Consider the following 17,525-nt stretch of genomic DNA (forward strand, 5'->3'; position numbering starts at 1 on the left):
TGCGCCTGATTGATGGACCGATCGTTTCTTTGCATAATTATACCCATCTACCCTCGATGGGGCCAGGACCTTTTGCAGGACTGAATTCTTTGAAATAATTTGTCTTTGGCGTCTCGTGTCAGGCGGACAGGTTTAGGCCGGGAGAATGAGCGTTAGATGGCGTGCAATGTTATTGCAACAAATATACTAGTTCCATTAAAAGTATTCTACTCGCATTTCTGCAAACTGCTAAAAACTACTTGCTAAATAGTTCTGATTAACGCACCAATGAAAGAGTCCACACATGGAACCGTGGATTTCACCGCCTCCTATAAGCCCAATAATCCTACTTCGACGTTTGAAACCTTTTAAATGCCATCATACATCATCTTGGTAGGAGAAAATTTTCCAATAGTGTTCCATGAATTACTCTGAAAACCCTATAAACAACTATTCAGCACCGCGATGGGAAACCCACTGTCTTTATTGCTAGCATTGTGATAGAAACTATGATACAAATTGTTGCACATACTCGGAATGGATGCCGTCCACTACTCTGAAAACCACAAAAAAGACTTGTTTTGTACCAAGTTTTTTGATTCCGCTTTTAAAATTATTTTTAAAAATTAAAATAAAATTGTTGGGAATGAGTATATTTTTTGTATAAAATCAATTGCCTACAATTGGCTCTATAACATAAAACCTCGAAAAATGAGTACATGAGAGTGAGGAGTATTAACGCTTCTAGCACGAAACAGAAGTGGAATTTCAAACAATGTAATGACCGAATAGCGGCGAAAAAATTTCTTTCAATTATGTCTCTCTTTTGGCAGGCTTTCGACATTTGGTTTTCACAATTAAACTTTAATTGAACTCGTATTCAATTTGGTCCCGTTCGTTGCCCCATCCGTCCGTATTTTCCATCGCTAATGGTTTACTATCAGTGTTTAAAATATGGTCATATCAAGGATCGCCGCTGTCGGAATGTCCATCCTATCAACCCGGAAGAACGATCCAACCAATTCTCGTGCTGCTAGTAATGCAAAGGGACACACCCAAGAAGTTCAAAGCAGAAGAGGAGATAATCCGGATCAGAAAATAAAGTCGTAGCTGCAGGAATTGGAAAAATTAAACGGACTGGAAATGGAACTGGCTGACTTGAAGGAAGTATTGATCGACCTGAAGGATACGAAGAAAAATAAGAAGAAGAACAAGAAGGAACGATAAATGCAAATTAAAGAAGAGGATTCGGAAATCGAAACCGAAGAAGACAGAGGTGGTACAAAAAAGGAAGCACAAAGCTACGAAGTCGGCCGGGTTAATATCAGGATCATCCCCCCCTCACAGATTGGAAATACAGGACCAAACGTAATCCTCGAAGAACCCGTTGGAGGAGTTGGGCGTGGTAGGTTTCACCAACGCAATTTATCATGGATCCGTGACCCTAATAGGAGATTTGAATGCTCACTACGAAGCTTGGGGATCTTCGGAAGATAGTATGGACCGAAGGACGGACCATATCTCCGACATGGTCAGATTTACGGAAATGGTAAGATCCAGAGCAACTGAGTTTATTCCGCGAACAAGTTCTAAGGTGGGCAGAAAATGGGTACATTGAGGAATCCAGATGTGAAGAAGGCGGTTAAGCAGCGAAGAAAAATGCTGAGGAAGACGAAGAAACTACCGGACGTTCATGCAGGAAAAATCGAAGCATTGAAGGCGTTACAGTTGGCTCAGAACACCTCCAAACACACTATCGGGTAGGCAATGCATAGTTCGTGGGAGGAGTTCATTCAATCGTTCAATCCTAGTAAGCAATCAACTTGGAATTATTCACTTGGAACGTTATTCACTTCGTTTATTCTCAGCAACTTCATCTGAGTCGGCTGAGATGAAGTTGCTGAGAATAAACGAAGTGAATAACGTTTCTGGTAAAACATTCACTGCCTTTTTTGAATGCAATGCAGTGGCTTTCGATTCATTAATGAAGTCACGGTTTGTCTATATTGGATGGGAACGATGCCTGATCTACGAAGTCATCGACGCAATGCGCTGTTTCAAGTGCTCGCAATTCGGCCATAAATCATCTTCCTGTCAGAACACTTTCTGCTGCCCCAAGTGTTCCGGAGAGCATAACGTCCGCGATTGTCCGTCACAGACTGAAGTTTGCATCAATTACAAAGAACAAAACCGTCTCTGCAAGCAGTATGAAGAACCGCTCGACGTTGCCCATGCTGCCTGGAGTCACAACTGCCCGCTTCATAAAAAACGGCTAAAATTAGCAAAGCAGCGCATCGACTATTCCTGCTAGCAACTAGTGCATAACCAGCTGACACCGCAACCAGGACGCATTGCCTACAGCTGCAAGGAAGTCCCTGAGCCACCCGACCTAGCCGCGCATCCTGGTAGTTCCTGTCAACATAATCGCCCGAATCCTCGTAATTGTTCCTGCCAACAAAGTCGTCCTGGCTCTTTGGTCGTGGCTGGTGACGGGTACTTCCGTAAACCTTTCTCAGGCAAGTATGCGAGTTCCAGCATCGTCCATCTGCCTGATTCCTTCTTACGTTACAGCTGCAGTGAACCTGTTATCAGTAAAGTTCCCATTGCTTACGACTCCCTTTCTGATTGCTGCTTTCATGGACAACCAGGACGCACTGCTCACGACACTAAGGGAGTCCCTGAGCCACCCGACCAAGTCGAGTATCCTGATAGTTGCTGCCTTCATATTCGTCGAGCTCTATTCAGTTCCAGCCAACAGAGTCGTCCTGGTCCTTCGGTCGTGGTTGGTGACGGGATCTCCCGACAGCCACTCTCAGGCAAGTACAGTGCCGTTGTGAACGTTGCCTCGCCTGATCTATTGATCGCTTCCAGCCAATCTCAACCTCTACCAACTTCTGGACAGTCATCACCTCAATATCATATGAGTGGCATTGATGTTGGCATCATAAGATCCCCCGAGTTCCTGCCAGTAGCTGATAGTCGTGTTCCTTTTCCCGCTTCCAGCTCGGGATCTCCACGTGACACGAGTACAATTTCGGATTTTGCTACACACACCAAAGACTCTATGCCAGTTCCGGTGAGTACTCTCAGCATCTACTACCAAAACACAAGAGGGCTCCGTACGAAAGTCGACAAATTTTATCTGGCTGTATTGGATGCGGACTAGGCTGGTAAATGGCTTGGTAATGCGTACCATCGGTGCCTTGTGCACTGGGCATAAAATAGACCCCACAGTGGTTCATAGCCTCTTACCTAGCAACTCCTACCCCAACCTCCTCGTGGTACCAGCCGGGATACGAGCAACCTCGGGTGGAGATCGGGTAACCAACCCCGGTGGAAACCAAGGTCGTATGCTGACAGGGGGGGAGGGCTCCTTCGAGCTACGTTGGCCCTCCGGCGATACTGTGGGGTTGGTTGCGGGCTTTGCAAGCCTGAACCACTAAAAAAACCAAAGCAATGGACTCCGTAAGTAATAATAATAACTCTAATCGGAACAATCGGCAAAGACCCAGGCGACGAAAACGGACTAACGATTGGAAATTAGGAACATGGAACTGTCGGTCTCTAAATTTCCTCGGAAGTACCCACGTGCTTTCTAAAGAAGTGAAGAGCCGCAAGTTCGACATCGTAGCGCTGCAGGAGGTATGCTGGAAAGGAACGATGGTACGTACGTATAGAGATGGTCATGCCATCTACCAGAGCTGCGGCAATATACACGAGCTGGGCACAGCTTTTATAGTGATGGGCGAGATGCAGAAGCGGGTGATCGGGTGGTGGCCGATCAACCCCCGAATGTGCAGATTAAGAATCAAGGGCCGATTCTTCAATATAAGCATAATTAACGTGCACAGCCCTCACCTCGGAAGTACCGATGATGACAAAGACGAATTCTACGCGCAGTTGGAGCGTGAATACGACCGCTGCCCAAGACATGATGTCAAAATTATCATCGGGGACTGTAATGCTCAGGTTGGTCAGGAGGAGGAATTCAAACCGGTGATTGGACGGTTCAGCGCTCACCCGCAAACGAATGAAAACGGCCTAAGACTTGTCGACTTCGCCGCCTCCAAGAACATGGCCATACGTAGTACCTTCTTCCAGCATAACCTCTACCATCGGTACACCTGGAGATCACCCAACCAGACAGAATCACAAATCGACCACGTTCTGATAGATGGTCGGCACTTTTCAGACATTATCGACGTCAGAACCTATCCGGGCGCTAACATTGATTCGGACCACTACCTAGTGATGGTAAGGATACGTCAAAAACTATCGGTTGTGAACAACATACGATACCGCCGCCCGCCACGGTATAATCTAGCGCGACTGAAGCAACCAGAGGTCGCCGAAAACTACGCGTTATCTCTCGAAACCGCGCTGCCGGAAGAGGGAGAGCTGGATGAAGCCCCTCTTGAAGACTGTTGGAATGCCGTGAAAACAGCCATTAACAGCGTAGCGGAGAACGTCCTAGGCAGTGTGGCACCGAATCGACGTAACGAATGGTTTGACGAGGAATGCCAGCAGATATTGGATGAGAAGAACGCAGCGCGGGTACAAATGCTGCGTAGAGCCACCCGTCAGAATGTGGAGCGATACAAACAGAAGCGGAGGCAGCAAACCCGACTCTTCAAGGAAAAGAAGCGCCACCAAGAGGAGAAGAAGTGCGAAGAACTCGAACAGCTGTACCGCTTTCACGACACACGGAAGTTCTATCAGAAACTCAACGGATCTCGCAAAGGCTTCGTGCCGCGGGCCGAAATGTGCAGAGATAAAGATGGAGGTATCTTGACTGATGACCGTGCGGTGATTGAAAGGTGGAAGCAGCACTACGATGAACACCTGAATGGCGTGCAGGCGGAAGACCATGATAGCGGAGGAAGTGACCACATTGGTGCAGCAAGCGACGAAGATGTGCCACCCCCATCGATAAGGGAAGTTAAAGAAGCCATCCAGCGGCTGAAGAACAACAAAGCAGCGGGAAAGGATGGCATTGGAGCGGAACTTATTAAAATGGGCCCGGACAAGTTGGCCGGCTGTCTGCATCAATTGATTGTCAAGATTTGGGATACGGAACGACTACCGGAGGAGTGGAAAGACGGGGTTATCTGCCCTATCTACAAGAAAGGTGATAAGCTGGAGTGTGAGAACTACCGAGCCATCACTATCCTGAATGCCGCCTACAAAGTGCTGTCCCAAGTCCTCTTTCATCGACTATCGCCAATAGCCGATTGATTTGTGGGAAGTTACCAGGCCGGCTTCATGGAGGGTCGGTCTACAACAGACCAAATCTTCACCCTGCGGCAGATCCTCCAGAAGTGCCGCGAATTCCGAGTCCCCACGCACCACCTGTTCATCGATTTCAAAGCCGCATATGATAGCGTAAACCGACAAGAGCTATGGAAAATTTTGGACGAAAACGGCTTTCCGGGTAAGCTTACTAGACTTATCATGGCTACGATGGATGGGATCCAGTGCTGTGTGAGAATCTCGGGTGGATTGTCGGACCCATTCGAATCTCGCAGGGGACTTCGACAAGGAGATGGTCTTTCCTGCCTGCTATTCAACATTGCGCTTGAAGGTGTTATAAGGCGAGCGGCGATCGAAATGCGGGGCACGATTTTCAATAAATCCAGTCAATTTATCTGCTTTGCTGATGACGTGGATGCTGTCGGCAGAACATTTGAGGCGGTGGAAGATCAGTACACCAGACTGAAACGCGAAGCAGAGAAGATTGGATTGCAGATAAATACGTCTAAAACGAAGTATATGCTGGCGGGCGGGACCGAGCGCGACAGGGCTCGCTTGGGCAGCACCGTGGTAATCGACGGGGATGAGTTCGAGGTAGTCGACGAGTTCGTATACCTTGGCTCGCTGGCAACAGAGGACAACAATACCAGCCGTGAGATTAAAAGACGTATTATCAGCGGAAGTCGGGCCTACTACGGACTCCACAAACACTTGCGGTCGAACAATCTGAGCCCCCGTACAAAGTGCACATTGTACAAAACGCTAATTAGACCGGTTGTCCTCTACGGGCACGAAACGTGGACATTGCTAGAAGAGGACCTACGAGCACTCGGAGTTTTCGAACGGCGGGTGCTAAGAACCATCTTTGGCGGAGTGCAAGAGAACGGTGTATGGAGGCGAAGAATGAACCACGAGCTCGCGCGTCTCTACGGCGAACCAAGTATTCAGAAAGTGGTTAAAGCTGGACGGATACGTTGGGCAGGACATGTTGCTAGAATGCCGGACAACTATCCTGCAAAAATGGTCTTCGCATCAAATCCGGTAGGAACAAGACGAAGAGGGGCACAGCGAGCGAGGTGGCAAGACCAGGTGGAGCGAGATCTGGCGAGCACTGGGTGCCCGCGGAACTGGAGATCAGTTGCCATGGACCGAAACAGATGGAGAAATTATACTGCGCAGGCCTTGTCATAAGACGTTAGGCCAATTAAGTAAGTAAGTAAGGATGCGGACTACGATGTAATCGTTCTTACTGAGACTTGGCTAAATGAGGAATTTCTTTCACCGCAACTGTTGGGCCATTGTTATACTGTACACCGTAGGGATCGTGATGTAGATAGTACCGGGAAAAGGAGAGGCGGAGGCGTCCTTATTGCAGTGTCGAACCGTCTGGGTTCGAAAAAAATTCCAACTTTACCTGGCAATGACAACATTGAACAGCTATGGGTTCGCATTTTCACTACCGATAGGAATGTATTCATTGGTGCAGCATATGTTTCCCCTGATTGTGCAGTAGACTCTAGTTACCTTGCACGGCACATTGAATGTGTTGATGCTGTTGTCAATTCACTGGACACTCATGACGCCCATCTTCTGTATGGTGATTATAACCAGCCAGGTCTCGTCTGGAAAAAAGGCACTGAAAATTGGTTATTCCCTGATCCATCGACATCTCTATTTAGCGGTCCCAGCTCAGTTCTTATCGACGGTATGTCATTATTAGACATGAAGCAGATGAATTCGGTCTTGAACAACCGAAATCGTATACTCGATTTAGTTTTTGTAAATGAGTATGTCGTCCGTGAATGCGCTGTACTCCAGGCTGTTGAACCGCTTGTAGACCTTGATTCCTACCACCCAGCTATAACAACCACCGTGAATTGTTCCATGCCTGCCTCATTTTCCGAACCTGAGGAGGAATTTCAGTTCGACTTCCGAAGATCTAATTTTGTTGCGTTGAACCGTTCCTTAATGATGGTTGATTGGGCCCCATTGTACAATGCCAACAATGTCAATGAAGCGGTTGACTATCTGTTACACACGTTAAATGAAATGTTCAGTTTTCACGTGCCAGTCGCTCGTCCACAACAGAAACCTCCATGGGCTAATCGGAGATTACGAGAATTAAAAAGAGGACGTGCTAAAGCGCTTCGGCACTACTCTAACCATCGCAACCCGTATACGAGACGAGAATTCGTGTTGCCAGTAACTGCTACAGAACCTACAATCAATTGCTTTACACTTTACATGTACAGCGTACTCAACGAAGCCTGAAGCGGAATCCCAAACGGTTCTGGTCGTTTATGAATGGAAAACGGAAAGAGCGAGGCCTCCCATCGGTAATGTCACATGGGGCAGACACTGCGAGCTCTGTCAATGAAATCTGTTGCTTATTTGCAAATCATTTCTCTAGTGTCTTTAAGACTGAAAAAGTTGCTACACGAATAATCGACAAAGCTCTTCAAAATGTTCCAGAGGAAATACTTGAGATGCGGGATATTCGCTTCTCCGAAACAGATATTGCAGCAGCAATCAAGAAGCTTAAACCGTCATTGCAACCGGGACCGGATGGTATACCTCCAATCATCTTCAAGAACTGTGCAGAATCTCTATGTACACCCTTAACCGTAATATGCAACCTGTCGTTGAGTCAGTCAACATTTCCAGATGCCTGGAAGGAATCGTTTCTATTTCCTGTTTTCAAAAAAGGCGATCGCACGGCTGTAGAAAACTATCGCGGAATTACTTCTTTATGCGCAGGATCTAAGCTACTGGAGACTCTTGTAAATAAGCTTTTATTTCATGAAGCTAAGCGTCACATTTCCTGTGACCAGCACGGATTTTTTCCATGACGATCGACTACTACAAATCTCACAGAGTTTACATCACACTGCATTCAAAATATGGAAAACGGTACTCAAATAGATACTGTTTACACAGACCTGAAGGCGGCCTTTGACCGAGTGGACCATGATTTGCTGTTGGCCAAAGTAAAGCACATGGGTGCGGTGTCTAATTTTGTAGACTGGCTAAGATCATATCTAGTTAACCGGCGTCTTTCTGTGAGGCTAGGAAACGCACAGTCAAGTTTATTTTGTAATCGATCTGGTGTCCCACAAGGGAGCAATCTGGGACCTTTGCTCTTTTCACTATTCTTCAATGATGTATGCGCAGTGTTACCTAGAGGATGCAGACTTTTGTATGCAGACGATTTGAAACTCTTCCTCAGTGTTAAGTCCATTGAAGATTGTCGCGAGCTCCAGCGGGTTGTCAATATCTTCGTCGACTGGTGCAAAACAAACGAGGTCATCATCAGTGTGCGTAAATGCTCGGTCATCTCTTTCAGCCGCAAAAAGAGTCCGATTATATGGAACTACAACATCGATGGCGAGTCATTGGATAGAGTCTCCGTTATAAAAGACCTCGGTGTATACCTTGATGAAAAGCTCTCGTTCCGTGAGCACTACTCTTACATAATTGCAAAATCCAACAGAAATTTGGGATTTATATTTCGAGTCACCAACGAATTTCGGGATCCATATTGCCTGCGCGCTCTTTACTACTCTCTCGTGCGCTCCGTAATTGAATATGCAGCTGTGGTTTGGAGCCCTTACACAGGTATCTGGTCGTCAAGATTGGAAGCCGTTCAGCACAAATTTATTCGACACGCGCTTAAATATCTCCCATGGAGAAACACATTTAATCTGCCTCCGTACCAAGACCGCTGTCGTTTGTTGAATATGGACACATTGGAGAGAAGACGAAAAATTGAAAGGGTCGTATTCATTGGGAAGGTATTAGTCGGCGAATTGGATTGTCCCTCAATTTTGGCTAAAATCAACGTCAGTGCCATCCCACGCCCTCTTCGGATTAGAGAGTTTCTTCGACCGGACTTCAGACGCACCGAGTATAGCCAGAATGAGCCCATTCGTGTTATGTGTTGTTTGTTTAATAGCGTATACAATTTCTTCGATTTCTCTTTTTCGTGTAGTAATTTTAAGCAACAACTACTGCTCTCTAGTGCTTTTAGATAAGTTATAAAGTAAGTGTTTTTTATTCATGTAGACAACAACGTCAGATGAATCTTAAGCGAATAAATAAATAAATAAATAAACTTTATCGGGCGAAATGTCCGCAAGCTGACCGAAAATTCTTCGGGCTCTTCTCCAACTTTTCTTGTGGATGGGTGGATTGTGCTGAAAGACCAAAAGGAAGATGACAACACCATTGAAAATTATCTTCAAAAAGGGTACCAATCTTCAGTCGGGCGGAATGCTCATCACGAAGCTTAGCGATCTTCGGAAAATAGTATGGACCGAAGGATGGATCATATCTCCGATATGGTCAAATTTACAGAAATGGTAAGATCCAAAGCAATTGAGTTTATTCCGCGAACAAGTTCGAAAATCGCTGACCTTGAGGAATCCAGAAGTGAAGAAGGCGGCCATCTTTCTCTGGGATCAAGACGAAACCCGTTTTTCTGACGCTGATCAACCGCATATGCATCTCTAAGGCGCAGGCATCGTAGGCTGTATCCCTAAGGATTGGAAGGAAGGAATTGTGATCCGGCTACCGAAACCCGGAAAAGACTAGAAGATGGTTAGTAATTAACGGCTTATCACCTTGCTGAGCTGTGCCGGAAAGACTATGAAAACGACCATTAACAGAAGCTTGATCGAAACACGCCAACTCTTGGACCCTTGTCAGCATAGGTGTCGGCGTGGTAGAGCTCTGGATGTCTATCAGGCTGACGTTAAAGGCAATATCAACGATGCCTGGACTAAGAATAAACATATCGAACAAGGCGATTATACGACAGCTTGAACGAATCCACCTATGCATCGTCAATCGTTGACAGGGTTCTGTGCACAGAAATTTATTTGTAGCAGCTATCGCGAAAATAGTCAAGTAACTACGCTCGGTGCTTTGTTCGTACTGCCTGCTCCACCCCGAAACGAACATCGTGACTCGTGAGGCACTTCATGACCGCCGTGTGAAACCGATCCGGCATGCACAACATCCTCTACTTTCTGAAGAAAGACGAGGGCGTCGAACGGAAGCCTGGTTCTAGCCGCCTGGCGGTGCTGCGTGTCTGCAAAGTGCAGCAGCAGTTATAGAGGAATACCGAGGGGAAGATGACAGTCGATCACCGAAAAGGAACGCCTGAAAGTGCTGGTGAAAAACATCTTTCCATCGAAGTGCGACAACGTGGTTATAATGGATGATGAGACCTAGTAACTAGAGCAGCATGTGAACAGGGCCTATGTGCAAATGTTAGCTCGCGGCCTGTGTCCGCCTCGCCCTGAATCATCTAATGTTACTATTGATAGTTTCTGGTGGTCTTGTTATTGACTAATGTTTTATGAAAGTTTTATGAAATTTCTCGAGGTCGATTAGTTTTTGAGTTACGCAAAAATTTCTGTTTTATTTGTATGAGAGTCCATATCCCGCTTCCACAGGGGTGAGAGGTCTCAACTATCATAAAATAAATTCAAGACTCCAAAATCTCCCACATGCCAAATTTGGTTCCATTTGCTTGATTAGTACTCAAATCATAAGGAAATTTGTATTTCATTTGTATAGGAGCCTCCTCTTTAAATGGGGAGGGGTCCTAATTCACCATAGAAAATATTCTTGCCTATAAAAACACCTACATGTTAAATTTCGTTCCACTTGCTTGATTAGTTCTAGAGTTATGAGGAAATTTGTATTTTGTTTGTAAAGGATCCCCCCTCTTGATGTGGAGAGGGGTTCTAATTCACCATAGAAAATATTCTTGCCCTCGAAAACTTTCACATGCCAAATTTTGCCCCAAATGATCCCCCCCTCCTAAAGCGGGGAGAGGACCCAATTCATCATAGAAAAAAATTTTGTCTCCAAAAACACCCACGTGCCAAATTTTGTTCCATTTGCTTGATTAGTTCTCGAGTTATGAGGAAATTTGTATTTCATTTGTATAGGATCCCCCCCCCTCCTAAAGCGGGGAGAGGACCCAATTCATCATAGAAAAAAATTTTGTCTCCAAAAACACCCACATGCCAAATTTGGTTTTATTTGCTTGATTAGTTCTCGCGTTATGAGGAAATTTGTATTTCGTTTGTATAGGATCCCCCCCTCTTAAAGTGGGGAGGGGTCCTAATTCACCATAGAAAATATTCTTGCCCTCGAAAACACCCACGTGCCAAATTTTGTTCCATTTGCTTGATTAGTTCTCGAGTTATGCAGAAATTTGTGTTTCATTTGTATGAGAGCCCCCCTTCTTAGTGCGAGGAGGGGTCTCTAACCATCATAAGAACCTTGCCTGGTCCCAAAAAGCTCTACATGCAAATTTTCTCGCCGATTGGTTCAGTAGTTTTCGATTCTATAAGGAACATCCCGACAGACAGACAGACAGAAATTCATTTTGATAGGTACATATAACATGTTCTGTATTTTTTCTTAAGAGAGTAATGCTATAGTTCCTGAAACAAAAGAAAGTTATTTATGCGCAAATAAAGACTATCTAACCATCAATTAAAGGCTACTCATGTAATGTACTGATTGTAGCTTAGGAACTTTTACCAAAGTCCCTAAGACATACCGAAGCAAAGACTGTCATGTCAGTGTGTATGTCAAACGCATACTCTGCCGCAAGGAAGCAATCTAGGTCCATTACTTTTTGCCCCAGCGATGGACCAGCTTCACTCCTTTTTCTAAAATGCAAACAGTCTGGCATTTGCAGAAGATGTCAAAAGATAAACCATGAAACTCATAAACGAATGTTAAGCGCTGCAATAAGATATATTTAGTCAACTTTGGTAGATACTGTGCTACCTATAGATTGTCAGTAAATCCCAGAAAATGAACGTCTATCTCGACGTTTACAGGGGGATCAGGTCCGATTATACTCAAATATAGCTACAATCAAACGGAACTATTGCTTAATAGAGTCCAGGATGATATTTGCCTAATTGTCAATAATGGTGCTTATCTACCTGTTCACCTTTTGTTCCAGGATTTATGAACTGTCTCCCCAGTAAACCATTTGGTTTGTATATCTCGATTGCAACTGAGAAATACGACATCATATCTGAACGAAAAAGTTATATTTTACGTCAGATAAGAGCATATATGTACCAAAGTGGAGGCAATATACGTGCCAAAATTTTGACGATTATTTTTAATTCTATCTTGCATTTTATACAGCGGTTTTTATGACACGCAACTCAATACTCCTGAATATATGATTAAGATATAACTAAATATTGCAAACATTTATACTGCTTTATAATTAACAGTCATGAGTTGTATATGAGGACACGCACGACTGCAAAACAACTTATTGTTCACTTTGTTTTAACATACTCTAATCATTATACAATTCTAATGTAAAATTGACATGAAAACGGTTTAACGTTATTATGATCTTGCGTTATCTGGGTTAACTGTCTTTATTCCACTTCAGTTGACGAGAAAGTACAAGAAAACAGGACTAAAACTGAATTAACAAAGCACAAATTTCTTCTTCCAACTCAGGATAAGTGATGAATCCTACGCTATTGAGCGGTACACTGGTATCAGGCCAACAAAAACTGGACCTGGTAAAACCGATAGAACCATTCCAGCGTTCAAAGCTTTCAACCGTCCTAACATGTGACAACGTCTCGCACGCCCGTCGAGCAGCTTCACTTTTTATCAGTGAAACTCTCCACTTTTCTTCGCATCCAGTTTCCTGCCAACCAACACTGCACCCGAGATGGTCTGCCGGCCGGTATCGTTTGCGATGAAAAATTTGATGACAGTAGTCAGTCGGTTGTTGAGTGCCTTTGGGGGTTGTTACCATCAAACGATTTTTTCCCGTACTTTCACCTTCATACTCTCCTCTGTCTTCCTTCCCTGTGCCAGTCAGTGTTCTCACACACTCGCAGTGTACTCTATCATCAGCCTCGATCATCCGAATCAACCGCGCGAGGCGAGGATCGGGTTTGTTGAACTTTCGCAATTAAAGCGCTCCCGCCAAACGCGGGCCCTCGCGCGCGCTCGACCGTCGTCAGAAGTGCGGCGCACGGAAGAAATTCTTTCCTCCTCCCAAGGACTGGTTTTTTGGCTGAACTCAACTCCGTGTGTCCCGGGTAGCCCGGGGTGGCTCAGCGCGGGAAAGGACTCACGCGAACGCGGACACTTTGGAGCGATAAGCTCGCGCACATGATTGATCATGAACGAAAGAGAAAATTATGTTTGGAAGCTGCGGGATGCCACTTTCCTTGCCAGACCGAATGCTGTTCGGGTGGTAACTGGCGGAAAGCGGGAAGGAAATTATCAGTTTGGCGACGCCGAAATTGAAGTTTTTACTTTCGAGCAAGAAATTCACCTTCAGATAATTGATCTGCTTTTACTTTTAGACCTTGAAACTGGCTGTTCTGACGAAAGCGGCAGAACGCCTCACCTCACCTCGGTAATTAGTTCAAATAGTAATCCCTCTGGTAATCCTTTTTAATGCGTGTATTTGCACGCACTCAGTTGTATTTGCTGCTGCACATTTTCTTTTCCGAAAAAAAGGAGGAGGAGGAGGATAATGACTGCGCGAGTAGCAGCAACGGCTTGGACGCTAGCCGCTAGCCGGAGTGCATATGCAAATCATCACTGACACCTGCACGCGACACCTTTCGAAACTGGTTGCCGTCCTGCTGCCTGTCCTGGTGCGTACTCGGAGTTGCTGCTGGTAGGTACCAACCAGCACAGCGGAGAGGCGGCTTCAAATGGCTCACGCTTATTTAGTGCACTCGATCATCCGCCAAGGCTGTTGCGCATTAAGCCATCAGACTTAAAATAAAAACCAGCTGAAAGTGCAGGATCATAAACGAGGCAGCTCTCGCATCCCCGGCCCAGGGGACATTAACAGTCAATTTGAACTGTGTTGCTGAATGTTATTGCATTCGGGATGTAATTCGAAGAAAATAAAAAATCATAGTCCTTTTTTTGTTTCGGCTATGAAAGTTTTGTCCGGTAGATTTTCAAAGGTAGCCACACGCGACTCGTGTCATTCACTAATCGTTTTGCGTCCCCGCCCAGTGACCGGTGTCTTAGCAAACAACGAGATTACGTACACTTTCCTTTGCCATTTGTTTCCGAAATAACCGAAAACCTCAAGCGGCTCGAAAAGAACGGCAGCGAGCAACTACAGGTACAGCAAGTGGTCCTTCGGAGTTATTTACAATTAATTTCTTTCACCTGTTTCTCGCTCTCTTTTTGAGTGATGTTTTTTTGTTTGCTCGCTCGGGAAAAGAAAGATTACCCTGACTGGACCGAACGACGTGGACCGGTGCGTGGCATGGCGGGCGTCCGGCCGACCGGCGATCGTGACGTGCGCACGCCGAGAATCGGAAGTGAGTGCTTCTTTCATCTGGCTGGTTGGTTAGCTTGGTTGGTTTGTTGGTTGATTGGCTGGAGGTGTTTGAGGGAGACAAAAAAATCGAGAGAAAAAAAGGAAACAAGAATGGGCCAAATGGCAGGCTGCACCTGCCTAAATGCGGCTGCGGTGTTCTGCTGACGATTGATGCGGAGATTGATCGGAAAGCTTTTGCTGATGACATAATTTGGGGAGGACTTTCGGGCGGTAGTTTGATGTCGGAACTGTCGCATGATGGGTCGCATACTGTGTTTGATTTGGGTTTGAATTTGAAGTTGAACTTTCTACGAATGACACAGGAAGGAATCAATGACTACCGCCAGTGAGGCAGATGTTCTGATTTGTTTTTATACAAGTTTTATCTGTACATCTTTCTACTGGTGCTGTTAACCTTCCTCAGAATAACAAACCTACCGCAATTTATCGTAAAACATGATGTAATCTTGTAGCGAACTGGATTACAAAGAGACATTGCATATAATATTTAACTAGTATGCTCTTCAAGAAGTACTTCCTCTTCCTCCGAATACGTATATTCGAAATACGTATATTCGCATCTAAATAATTAAGGTTTTCTAAGCCCAAACATGATTTGTAGAATTGATGTTCCATCTCTGGGCACGCCAGTACTTAGAGCTAAGCAGATTACGCAGATTTTAGAGCTGTTCCACTTTGTCTGCAAATGAGTTAAAACTTACTCATTTTCACCGGCGTATCCATGCTGAGACGCGCTGGAGCACGTTCCCCATCGTCGCTTTAAAATTATTTCTAATAATTTGACAACAAAATAATTTCTATAACTCAGAAATCCTCAGTTTTCGATTTATTATGCCTCTTTTTTGCGATATGCAAATTCATTGCGTAAAAATTGTTCCGCGCACTAGCTGTTTGCTCTCAAGGGTTGGAAGGCGGGTGCGACTCTATGGTTTAAAGCTTCTGCCGACTACCGCAAACGCTCACGCTCATGCTGCGCTCAATTTGCAGGCTTACCTCGAAACAGTACATAAATACCAGGGGGATGGAAGATGAAATTTGTTCCACGGATCGAGCCCAGATAAGTTTATAACCACTGATAGTCCGAGATTCGTCTTCCGATTAGTTTAACTGTGGTTGTGTGTGTTGTAAAATTAATGGAGGGTGCGCGGTTGAGGACTACCGCTGTTAGGCGGGGTTGACAAAATCTCCACTTCTTCAGTATACTACATTTTACAACTCAAGTAGTACAACAAGTCCAGCGCAAAGCACATTTAGAAATTCAATCCGTCTGCCATTTTTCCTGTCATCATCATTATCATCACCACTATCATCATATTTAAAATATGACATCCAGATCTTTGGCTGAGAGATCTATGCTTGGGGCTCTACCTGCGTTTTAGTGGGCGCCATTGCCTGATTCATCAGGTAGAACTGGCGCTTGAGGTTTCTCTGATACTCTGATAATGACGACACAAAATGGTCCGGCATAGAATTTTATACGCTATTAAGAAACCAGCTGGATAACGTCTGAAATTTTAAGTTAAGATTTAAGTCCAATTTAAGCTTAATGTCAAATCCAAATCCAATTCTAATTTCATGCCCAATTTCAACAATGATTTCAAGTGCAATTAAGTCTAATTTCAAGTCCGTACAATATCAAGTGCACATTGAGTCCATTTTATTTGAATTTCAATTCCTACATGAAGTCCAATTTCAAGTCTAATTTGATGTCTTTTGGTAAGTCCAATTTCAAGTCCAATTTTAACTTTGATTTTAAGTTCAACTTCAAATACAATTTTAAGTCCCAATTCATGTCCATTTTTAAATCCCTTCAAGTTTAACTTTAAGTTCGATTTCAGATCCATTTTCAAGTCCATTTAAACCCAATTTATGTTCATTTCCAATTTTCAGTTTAAGGTAGGAAACTCCAAAGAGAAGTCGGAAAGTAATGTTCTGACAAGTGGATACTTTTTGAAAGTTATTTTCTTGTTTGTCAATTTCTAATTTCTCTTTATTTAGTTGTATATCACTCTCGCGGTCATGACGTAAACTTTTTTTGGAAAAAGGAGAAGTACCTGATGCAAGAAATTATTTAATTGGGAGACTTGCCGAAGCGACCATCGGCAACGCACTGGATGTTTCTATCGCACTGATCGAGTAAATAACAGTCCACCTCTTCGACGATAGAAACAAAGAGCAGTCATACAAAAATAATATCATCGCAAGAGGAGTATGTGGTGTGAATGTAGAATGATAGAATTGAAGAATAAAACAATACTAGGTATTAGACTTGAAATTGTAAGCGATGGTCAAGCTGTGGAGCCACCAACACAGGAGGAGGTTAAGAAGGCAATCAGTGAGCTGAAAAACGGTAAGGCTGCTGGGAAGGACGGTATCCCGGTTGAACTTCTAAAAGCGGGGAGCGAGTGGCTGTACAAAGCAATCCACCGGAACTATCGAGGAATTACATTGCTCAATTCTGCCTACAATGTGCTTTCCCGTATCCTGTTCTGCAGACTGAGATCGTTAGCGGAGTCCTTCGTCGGCGAGTACCAAGCGGGTTTTCGTGAAGGTCGCTCCACGACGGATTAGATGTTTACCCTGCGTCAGTTGCTAGACAAGTTCCGGGAGTACAACTTGCGGACACACCATCTGTTTGTGGACTTTAAAGCGGCGTACGATTCAGTTAAACGAAATGAGCTGTGGCAGATAATGCTAGAACATGGTTTTCCAACGAAACTAGTTACGCTGATTTGTGCGACGCTGGACAGATCCAAATCATGCGTTAGAATAGCGAGTGAGACCTCAGCTGCTTTCGTGACGTTGGATAGACTGAAGCAAAGGGGTGCACTCTCTAACCTGCTATTCAACATTGCCTTGGAAGGTGCATTACGAAGGGCAAACGTGGAAAGGAATGGAACTATCATCGCGAAGT

Source organism: Sabethes cyaneus, chromosome 1 (genome assembly GCF_943734655.1).
Source record: "Sabethes cyaneus chromosome 1, idSabCyanKW18_F2, whole genome shotgun sequence".
In the NCBI taxonomy this organism is placed as follows: domain Eukaryota; kingdom Metazoa; phylum Arthropoda; class Insecta; order Diptera; family Culicidae; genus Sabethes; species Sabethes cyaneus.